Here is an 11,796-nt window from a genome sequence, read left to right as displayed (position 1 = left end):
CACGCCACCTGAGACGAGGAGACAGACCGCCTCTGAGGATGGCGCAGGAGGAATGAAGGCAGGAGACGGCGCCGAGAAGGGAGCTGAACGGACGGAGGCAGGTAAAGGGGACGTCTCTACCCCGAGCCGGGAAACCGTGTGCCTGCCCCAGCTCCCCGTCGCAGAGCCCGAAATTCCCCCTGCCGTGCCCGTCGCTGCATCGTCACCGTGCCAGACTAGGCCTCAAGCAGAAGCCGCGGCCGCGACCCCTGTGACATCACACGCCTCGACCTCGAGCGTGGCAAAGCAGGAAATACCACCGGCCTGGTCGCAAGGCCTAGTACCTCCGGGCGCCGCTATTCCAACAGCGCCCCCTACCTCCGCGGAGCCACCGGCCTGGTCGCAGGGCCGAGTAACCCAGGGCGCCGCCATTCTTACGGTGCCCTTTGCCTTTAGGGTGCCCCAAGCCTGGTCGCAAGGCCTGGTTAACCCGGGCGCCGCTACCATCAACGCGCCCTCAACATCTAGAGTGCCGCACCTGGGTGAAGATCTATTCGCCCAGCATACGTGCCCGGATGGGCAGCCCTTCATATGGCCCCAGGAGTACATTCAGCTGGAACTCCAGAGAGCAAGGCCCATGTGCGAGCCCCTGATTCCGGCTCCGAAGCCCGTAAAGAGGACCTCGCCCCCGCTGGAGGAGGCACAGTTTGAGTGGGACCCCACCGGAGAAGACCTCATGGGGTTCACTCAGGAGACTCGGGCGGCCGCAGCGGAGCGTGCAGAGTGCTGCCGCCAGCAGCTCGAGGTCTTCGAGAAGGAGCGGAGAGAGAGGCGGGTCCGGGAACAGCAAGCACAGATAAGGAGCGCGGAGCAGAAGAGCCGGACCAGGAGGAACTCCCGTGCAGCTCATGGTCCCCCTTCCACCGGGACTGTGATAAAATTCAACATGCAGCATGGATGGGGCTTTATTAGAGACCATCATACCCCCGGCGACGTCTTTGTCACCCGCAGAGACGTAGAAAGCCATCTGCCAGAGGGACACAGAGGTCGTGACCTGTATGTAGGGGACGAGGTCACCTTCACCCGGCACAAGTGTGCCAAAGGACCCTACGCCCTCCATGTGCATCGCCTGACGGAGGAGGAGCTGCGGTGTGAGGAGGAGCAAGAGGACCCGGACGGGTCTGAAGAATCTAAAGAAGGAGCAGGAGGACGCCGTCGTTAAAGTACGGTAAAGAGACTGTACATAGTTACCCGTCAGGGTATAAGAACTGTTCTAGTTAAAATATAGTCCCCGTGGGGACCAGCCAATTGAACTGATGCCCGTGTGTCCCTAGTTCCTAATACCTGGCCGAGGACTGAGAGCGGCCATATTTCCCTTGTATATAGTTGCGCTTCCTAAAGCGCCCCCTACTGGTTTTATGGGAAAACCATTTTCTTCAAGAGACTGTCGCACTTTACCCGGTCACAAGTTGCACAGTGACCGGAGGAACCAGAAACAAGAATGTTATTTATATGAAAAGTTTATTGCTGGTATATATATATGATGTTTTCTATGTTTATGTTTATGAAAAAAAATTGTATGTTTTGGATGTTTATATTTTACAGCCCGAGGACGTGCTGTGATTTACCAGGGGGGAATGTAGCACCCTGAGGATTCGGCTGCTACAGGGGTATTGCACCTCAACCCAGAGGTGTGATATTCCACTCCCGGGTAAGGATGGAGTGTGGAACTGAGCTAGTAGGCTGCATGCACTACACACATCCCATTTCCGAGGAACAGACCGATGGTACTCCCACTAGAGAAATGTGCAGGTACGACAGTGTCTGTTCCTGGCTGGAGTGGGAGGGGGGTGGAACATCCCAGTAGTGTAGGGACAGATAGGGGGAGCAGTCTGGGTAGTGCTAGGAGCTCATTGGGTGCTGGTCACCTGAGCTCACACATAGAGGGAGTATATAAGGTGGGCACCATCTTAGGACAGGGTCTTTTGCAGAGTGAGGTCAGTCTGTCAGAGTTGAGTCGGAGAAGCAGAGCAGAGGAGAAGAGCAGCTCCAAGGCCAAGAGAGAGAGAGAGGAGAAAGAAAGACCCAGAGGGGGAGAAAGAAGGAACTCCAAGAGCCCAAATTAGACCAGAGGGTGAAGAGTTGGCAACAGGGTACCGGATCCCAAGCTGGCAGAGGCTACAGCACACCTTAGCCAGGAACCGGAGGTCGTGGGCAGGATCTGCCACGATCACCCACTAAATCCACCCGGAAGGCAGACCAGGAATAGGGTCAGGGAACCCAGAGACAAGGGTTTACCACCAAGAGGCCCGAGGGAGCCGGACATAGGTGGATCCCTGGTGGGGAAGGCCAGAGAAGAGGACAGGACAGAAAGGGAGCTCAGGACCACGCTCCAGAATCACCTGGGGGTTGGCTGAGTCCAGGACCTGGTGGACGCAGCACGGCTCGGGTGGTCACTTAAGGCCGGAGTGACCAGAACAACTGCAGTAAGTAAACAAACCCTGAACTGCACAGCCCGACTCTGAGTCTCATTTCCATCCTCGCTGCACCACCACAACCCCCATCCTCTGCAACTGACCCCCTGAGGCTATACCCCTCCCGTTGGGGGTTATACTACCTAAGCTGCACTCACATCATCAGCCTCAGTGGACCCTGCTGCAGCGGCGGCCGTATTGACCGCAAATCAACGGGTGGCGTAGTCGACACAAAAGAACATCTAGTAACATCTATAAGGACTGCCACACACGGAGTTTGACACCCTGGGCACGGACCGGGTCACAGCCACTCGGAGACTACAACCCCCATCTGATCCGGCTCCGGGTATCCCTAACAGCACTGGCCCAGGGGGCGCGTCAGTTCCGACCGGGGTGTCCCCTCCTGAAACGCGGCTCGACGTCCCGCCGGCTGACGAACACATCGTCCTGGAACTGGGGACACCGAATGAACTCCCACCCCGCCTCATGGTGGAAACGGACGACTTGGCCTTCAAATTGGGGACTGGGACGGGTAGCCTCCTCCTGACGCGCCCGAGATTTAGCAGCTTTGGTCCGGACCTGGAGACGCTCACAGCGCTGCTCCCGCCGACTCTGCTCCCATGCGACCTGGAATATCTGGTCGCTGCACCACTGGCTCCTCCTCCGCGCTTCAGCCCGGGTCTCCCAGGGGAAGCCCATTAGGTCGCCCCCCTGGTTTTCCCAGGCCCACTCCTCAGCCTTGGGCCAGGTTACTGCGGCTGTCGGTAGCGGGGTAAGGACGGGTTGCTGCGAGTCCTCTGTAGACGCGGACCAGTCCGGGTTGGGGCCGGTAGTTTCCTCCGCAGCTTCAGGCACCTCCGAATCAGGGTTTGGGCGGAATCGCAGGTCCCCACCGATGGTTGCCGATTGCAGCTCTGGAGCCAACGCTTGCTCCCAGGTGACAGCGTGGGGAATTAGATACTCTGTCATGAGGTCCAGGATAGTCACGGTAGGCTCTGCAGCCAGGGCAGGGGTTGCACACTCACCCGCCGCCGGGTTGCCCTCGACCTCCGTCACCGCGTCGACTTGTCCTGGAACCTCCACTCCTTGGCGGCGCGTCTCGGATACGCAGCAGCATCTCCTCCCGCCACGCAGCCGTCGCCGCCTCCTGGGCCTCTCTCTGCCTTCTTAAGAGTCCCGGAGCTTCCTGCTGGAGAAATGCAATATCTCCCGGGGTCAACCCGCTGCCGCCTTGCTCTCTGCCGGGTGAAGGGCCTGAACCGGGTTCAGTAGATGCGTGGTCTTGCTCCCATATCCGCCTCTGTTGACTGCCAAGCTCCAACTGCAATGGCCGCACCTTGTTGCTTTTCTTCTTCCTCCTCTTTCGGGGCGGTTCCTGGGCGGAATGCTGACAGGCCCACCTTCGTTCAGCCCATCCGGTTTGACGGGCATTACCCCGCGGACAGTCTCTGATGGAAGGGGCAGTCCACATTTTTGGCGCCAAGCGGGAGCCCAGCCCACGATGGGAGGTGTTCAAAGGCAGTCTTTTCACAGCATTATGGCACCTGTTCTTTTGGGCGGGCGCCATTTTAAGTGTAAAACGACAGTTCAAGGTATAAGGCACACAGTACCCGGTAGCAATGGGCACTTCTTCCTTTGCTGCGGGCACGCGATCCTGCCAACTATTCCAGGTTGTGACGCACCTCGTTCTCGAAGGAGCCCTCTTTGGTTTACCCTGGGTGATGGGGGACTCGGTGTCAGGTCCTGTGACGAAGAGATGGGATGTAGCCGTGGCCTGGACCCGTGCTCAGGGCCGTCACATGAAAAGGAAGATGTTGTGGGCTCGTCCGGGTTGAGTGGCTTATTTTAACGACTACGCCACCTGTGGTGCCTGGTGAAGGGTCACCAGCGCCTCTACAGTCCGCTGAGGCATGGTGTTACCACGGCCAAAGTTCTTACTACTCCCCACAGGCGGAGCAAGGCCTCAGGGCAGAGGGACAGGATGGAGGGGGTAGTAGTTGAGGAGAAGGGATCCCGCATCCCCCTGTGTGTCGCTGAAATGACAGTCCGGAGGCCATAGGGGTGAACTTCCAAGGCTTTACTCACTTAGATGGCAAAGGAAGGCGACTCCCTGCTCCCCGCAGAGTCCTGCGTCACCAGAGACGGGGGTCCGACAACCTCCGAGTAAGTCCAGCATTCAGTCGCGACCTTACAGAAGAGTGTTCCTGAACTACTGACCAAAACCTTTCCTGTCCGTGAGTGTACAAATAGGCCGGGTCTCCCTCTGGGTGGGATTCTCTGGGCCTAACCGGGCTTTCCCGTCCAGGACGTAGAGTAACAAGGTCGGGTGTCGGGGGCCGGTACCCCTCTTGCAGCCGGAGTCCCTCTGAATATATCAGGTAGGCGAGGACAGGTGGCGTACACCGCTCCGTCTGCATCCTGCCTGGGATCCATTTGCTGTGGAGCCACACTCCTGGGCTCCGGGCCTTCTTGATCATGGTCCTTGGCCGGGTTGAGACATTCCCCGTCTACAACCTACCTCTCGTCCCAAGGCCAGGGTACAAGGGCTGTGTCCCTGCCGGCGCAGGCCTACACAGGATCTGCGCTCCCGGAGGGAAGTCACATTACACACAGTATTTTGACAGCACAGAGCGACCAACTAATCCACTAGGGAGAATTAGCAGAAGGACTAAAAGGACCAAGATCAAAGATGGCTTTCTATTAAATATGAAATCTAAAGTGTCACTAACTTGTAAGTCCTCCACCCTCACCCACTAACTGGTTCCTACCACTTTGTGTTCCCCAGTCTCCCTGTAACCAGGGGAGCAGCACCTAGTGCATACCAGCTCCCTCTGGTGGAGAAGTGTGGTATTGGATGCAAAATGTTAGGTCACGACTATCACACTGGCCTTACCTCAGAGGAGGAATACTACACTCCATTAGAGAAGTGCAGCATCCCTGTGGCGGTCGAACCCTCAGGGGCGCCACACACCCCTATCCTGCTTTGTGCGCCCCATCTTGCTATTTTCGCACCCATTCTGCTATGTGTGCCACCATCCTGCTATGTACACCCCCATCCTGCTGTGTGCACCCCCATCCTGGTATGTGCTACCCCATCCTGCTCCCCCATCCTGTTATGTGCTGCCCCCATCCTGCTACCCCATCTTGCTATGTGCGCCCCATCCTGATCCCCTATCCTGTTTTGTGCATCCCCATCCTGCAACCTCATCCTGTTTTGTGCTGCCCCATGCTGTTTGTTTTGTGCTGCCCCCATCCTGCTATGTGTGCCCCCATCCTGTTATGTGCACCCCCATCCTGCGCCCCATCCTGTTTTGTGCGCCCCATCCTGTTTTGGGCTCCCTCATCCTGTTTTGTACGCCCCCATCCTGCTCCCCATTATGTTTTGTGCACCCCTATCCTGTTACTCCATTAAATTTTGTGCACCCCCATCCTGTTTTGTGCGCCTTCATCCTGCTCCCCCATCCTATTTTGTGCGCCTTCATCCTGCTCCCCCATCCTGATTGTTTTGTGCTGCCCCCCCCCGTTTGTGTTGTGCTACCCCCTTCCTGTTTGTCTTGTGTTTCCCCAACCCTGTTTGTGTTGTGCTGCTCCCATCCTGTTTGTGTTGTGCTGCCCTTATCCTGTTTGTTTTGTGCTGCCCCCATCCTGTATCACTTAAAAAAAACACTCCTACTCACCTTTCCATCGCTCCCCTGCAGCGTGTCGCATGTGTTATTTTATTAAAATGGCGCCAGAATCAGCGCCTGCATAGCGCGATATCTGGCGCCATTTTAGTGAAGACACATTTACAGAGTGTATATAGAAAATGGCGCCGGAGTTCGCGCCTGCGCATACCGCACTGTCTGGCGCCATTTTGTTGAAGACTCACTGCAAATGTGCCGCTGGAGATCGCGGTATGCATTCAGTGCCTACGCATACTGCGATCTCCGGCACCACGCTCCTCTTACTTGTCACCTATAACAGCTGAATGCGTTCTTCTGTCTGGGGCCAGACTGTGCAGGCGCATTGCGCCTGTGCAGTCTATAGATGCTTCAGACGACACATCTCCCGTTATATTATAGATGCCCAATGTAAGTCAACGGGAAACTCAAGCATTTTTCTGGAGATCACCCCCCTCCCCTCAGAGGTCTGCAGGGGGCCTACAAATTACCAAAATCGATGGGAACGGTGCTCAAATGACATGGGAACAGCATGGGGAAGACCCCTGGAAGCATCTCTGACTCCCAGGTCACTGCTGTCAACAATGTTGTCAGATTATTATGCCACTTTTACGGACTCACAATAAAACATTCAAAAACTAAACAAAAACAGATTTTCCTGGAAAAAATGTTAAGGAACATTTTTTCCTGGGTAATGATTTGTATATAAGGCAAATAAATAACCAAAAATGCTCCTCCACACCTTGGGCTATATTCACACGTAAAGTTTTTGATGCATTTTTGCACTTTTGCATTGCGTTCAACAGTGAAAAATACATTCACCAGTAAATGTAATTTTATCATTTTACTACCTTATCTGCCCATGTGGTGTATGAGACATAGAATCATAGAATCATAGAATGGTAGAGTTGGAGGGGACCTCCTGGGTCATCTGGTCCAACCCCCTGCTCAAAGCAGGATTCACTAAATCATCTCAGACAGATTTCTGTCCAGCCTCTGTTTGAAGACGTCCATTGAAGGGGAACTCACCACCTCTCGTGGCAGCCTGTTCCACTCATTAATCACCCTAACTGTCAAAAAGTTTTTTCTAATATCTAATCTGTGTCTCCTCCCATTTAGTTTCATCCCATTGCTTCTAGTCTTTCCTTGTGCAAATGAGAATAAAGATGATCCTTCTACAATGTGACAGCCCTTGACATATTTGTAGACAGCTATTAAGTCTCCTCTCAGTCTTCTTTTTTGCAAGCTAAACATTCCCAAATCCTGCAACCGTTCCTCATAGGACATGGTTTGCAGACCAGTCACCATTCTGGTCGCTCTTCTCTGAACTTGTAGTTAGTTTGTCTATGTCTTTTTTAAAATGTGGTGCCCAAAACTGTACACAGTATTCCAGATGAGGTCTGACCAAAGAGGAGTAAAGACCGATAATGACTTCACGTGATCTAGACTGTATGCTTCTGTTAATACATCCCAGAATTGTATTTGCCTTTTTTGCTGCTGCATCACACTGTTGACTCATGTTCAGTCTATGATCTATTAGTATACCTAAGTCTTTTTCACATGTGCTGTTGCTTAGCTCTATTCCTCCCATTCTGTATATGCTTTTTTCATTTTTATTGCCCAGATGTAGTACTTTGCATTTTTCCTTGTTAAAAACCATTCTGTTGGTTGCTACCCACTGCTCCAGTTTATTTAGGTCTTTTTGAATCCTCTCTCTCTCTCTTCTCTAGTATTAGCTATCCCTCCTAGCTTTGTGTCATCAGCAAATTTAATCAGTTTACCCTCAATTCCTTCATCTAAATCATTGATAAAGATGTTGAACAATACAGGTCCCAGGACGGAGCCCTGTGGTACCCCACTTGAGACATTCATCCAGCTGGATGTGAAGCCATTTACAACCACCCTTTGAGTCCGATCACTAAGCCAGTTATGAATCCACCTAACAGTTGCCTGGTCCATTGCATACTTGGTCATTTTTTCAATAAGGATGGTGTGAGATACTTTGTCAAATGCTTTGCTGAAGTCAAGATATACTATATCTACAGCATTTCCCTGATCCACCCAGTCAGTGATTCTGTCATAGAAGGAAATTAAGTTAGTCTGACATGACTTGTTAGTTACAAACCCATGCTGACTCTGGTTAATCACTTCATTCTTATCCAGGTACTTACATACATGTTGTTTAATAATTTGTTCAAAGATCTTTCCTGGTATAGAAGTCAGACTCACCGGCCTATAGTTCCCTGGGTCCACCTTCTTCCCCTTTTTGAAGATAGGAACAACATTTGCTCTTCTCCAGTCTTCTGGGACTTCTCCTGTTCTCCAAGAATTTTCAAAGATTATGGTGAGTGGTTCTAAAATTTCTTCTACGATCTCCTTCAGTTCTCTGGGGTGTAATTCATCTGGACCTGGAGACTTGAACTCATTTTTGTTAGCTAAATATTCCCTCACAATCTTTCTGTTTACAGATAACTTGGATTCCTCTATTCCTTTAAAAGGACAGTGAAGATCAGTTGATGTTACATTTTCTTTCTGAGAGAAAACAGATGCAAAATAGGAATTAAAAAGTTCGGCCTTCTCAACATCCTCTCTTACCATTTCTCCATTTTCATCCTGTAAAAATCCTATAGCATCTTTGACTTTTCTTTTACTTTTGACATACCCCCAAAATCCTTTTTTATTGCTTTTGACATCTCTTGCAAGCCTTAATTCATTGTCAGCTTTAGCTAACCTGATACGTGCCCTACAGGATCTGCAGACTGCATTATAATCTTCTTTAGATATGCCTCCCTCTTTCCATTTAATAAACATTTCTTTCTTTCTTTTTAGCATGTGCTTAAGTTCTGTGTTCATCCATCCTGGTTTCCTTAAATGCTTCCCATTCTTCCTACTTTTCGGGATTGTTAACGATTGTGCTTTGAGAATCTCATTTTTAAAAATTTCCCATCCTTCCTGGACATTTTTGTCCTTAAGGACATCCAGCCATTGGATCCCTCCTATTCTCTTTCTGAGTCTCTTAAAATCTGCCTTTCTAAAATCTAACCTTGAAGTTTGAGTCTTCACATGTCTTCCTCCTGTAGTTATCCAAAATTCTATAATAGCATGATCGCTGCCTCCTAGGGTCCCAGCCACCTTTACCTCCTCAACCATTTCCTCCCTGTTTATAAGGATTAGATCCAAAGTAGCAGATCCCCTTGTTTTCTCCCCTACCTTTTGGAAGATAAAGTTGTCAGCAAGAGAGGATAAGAATTTGCTTGACCTGTTAGTTTTACTTGAGAGAGATTCCCAACAAATGTCTGGATAGTTGAAATCTCCCATGACCACTACGTCATATTTTTTGGAGAACTTGGTCATTTGTTACATAAAGAGTTCATCCATATCTTCAGCTTGCCCAGGTGGCCTGTAGTAAATGCCTACAATGGTGTCCTTTCCGTTGTTCTCTCCTTGTATTCTTACCCAAACAGTTTCCACAGAACTCCCAGTCTCTGAAGCTTCAATCTCTGTGCAGATATACGCTTTTCTAACATACAATGCGACACCTCCTCCTCGTTTATCAAGTCTGTTTCTTGCAAGTAAGTTGTATCCTTTTAGCCTTTTATTCCAATCATGTGTATCATCCCACCAAGTTTCAGTGATTCCAATGACATCATATTCCTTTTCCTGCATTAGTAGTTCCAATTCTCCTTGTTTGTTGCCCATGCTTTGTGCATTTGTATAAAAAAATTTTAGTTTGTGATTGGTTTCTCTTCCTCCCATATTTTTATTATTTAAATTGTTTTGTCTTTGTTCTTCCTTCCCACTTCCAGTAGCAGAGATCTCAATAGTATTTGTCAGCTGTATGGCTTTTTCTGGCCTTTTGCTTCCCTTCCCACATTGTTCTAGTTTAAAGCTCTCCTGATGAGTGTAGCAAGGCGACTTCCAAATACACGTTTTCCAGTCTTCGTAAGGTGCACCCCATCTCTAGCAAGTAGTCCATCGTATAGGTAATTCATTCCGTGATCCAGAAATCCAAATCCTTGTTGACGGCACCATCGACGTAGCCAGTTGTTCACCTGTAGAATCTTATTCCACCTCATTGTTCCATGGCCATCCACTGGGAGGATGGATGAGAAGACCACCTGCGCTCCCAATTCTTTCACTTTCTTGCCTAAGTCTTCAAAGTCACTGCAGATGGTTTCCAGGTCCTTTCTTGCGGTGTCATTTGTCCCCACATGTATTAGCAGGAATGGGTAGTGATCTGTAGGTCTGAAGAGTCTTGATATCCTGTCAGACACATCTTTAATTTTTGCTCCTGGAAGACAGCACATTTCTCTTGAGGTTATGTCTGGTCTGCAGATAGCGGCCTCTGTTCCTCTTAGCAGGGAATCCCCCATGACCACCACTCTCCGTTTTTTCTTCACAACATTCTTCTTTCTCCATCCAGGAGGATTCTGAGGGCTTACAAGGTTATTCATTGCTGGCAAAGTCTTATTTTGCTGTATTTCTTCATGGTTCTCCTGCGTGAGAGCCGGGTACTGGTTCCTGAGCAGGATGGGTGCTGACTGCCTCTCGATCCTCCTGCTTCTGTGGGTCACATGCTTCCATTCCTCTGTTTCATCAGGTGCAGTTCGAATTTCTTCTCTTTCTGAATCATGAAGAGATAATTCTGCTCTGTCTAAGAACTCTTCACCTTCCTTAATGATTTTCAAGGTCAAGGTAGTTAACTTCTCTTCTAGATTTCGCAACTTTTCCTCCAACAGGGACACAAGCTTGCATTTCTGCATGTGAAGTTTGGCTTTTCCACTGGCAAGTCTGTGAACATGTAGCAGGATATGCAGCTCACCAAATGGCTCCTGGACTCTTCCATGTTCTTACTGTTAATGTTCTGAAAACAGTGAAAAAAGCTTCAAAATGCCGGCGCGCGGTTTACCGATGTACTGTTTTCAGCTCCAACAGCCAAAATCCAGTGTTCTTTGAGCTCGCGGAGACTCTTCACTTACCCCAAAATGCAGTGAGAATATGCAAATTATCTCCTCAGGACTCCTCCCCTGGTTTACCGATGTCCTCTTTTCAGCTCCAACAGCCAAAATCCAGTGTTCTTTGAGCTCGCGGAGACTCTTCACTTACCCCAAAATGCAGTGGGAATATGCAAATTATCTCCTCAGGACTCCTCCCCTGGACTCCTCAGGACTCCTCCCATGATCAGATACATCCTGTTTCATTTATAAAGAAGGGACTTTGAAAGTCACAAAGCCTATTTTTACAGGGCCATCAGGCAGCCCTTACTATTGTTAAAGGGCCAACAGTCGGCCCTCACTATTATTAGAGGGCAATCAGCCGGCTATGCTTTGTTGTTCCCATTATTAAACAGTGGGTCTCCTATACTGTTATTGCATATGCAGTGACTGCAAGGGCTGCCAAAAATTTGGATGCACCCCAATACCCCTTTGAAGAGATGTAGAGGAGGGCATCCTTAAAAAAAATGTTCCCATTATTAAGGAGTGGGTCTTCTATTGTGGTAATGCCAATGCAGTTACTGCAAGGGCTGCCAAAAAATTGGACGCACTACAATACTTCTTTGAAGAGATGTAGAGGAGGGCCTCAGTAAAAAAAATGTTCCCTTTATAAAGTTGTGGGTCTCCTATACTGTGATTGCACATGCAGTGACTGCAATGGCTACCAAATATTTGTATGCATTACAATAC

The sequence above is a fragment of the Phyllobates terribilis genome, unplaced genomic scaffold (genome assembly GCF_046119375.1).
Source record: "Phyllobates terribilis strain yellow unplaced genomic scaffold, ASM4611937v1 Scaffold_810__1_contigs__length_643294, whole genome shotgun sequence".
NCBI lineage: Eukaryota > Metazoa > Chordata > Amphibia > Anura > Dendrobatidae > Phyllobates > Phyllobates terribilis.
Note: the sequence above shows the minus strand (reverse complement) of the source record.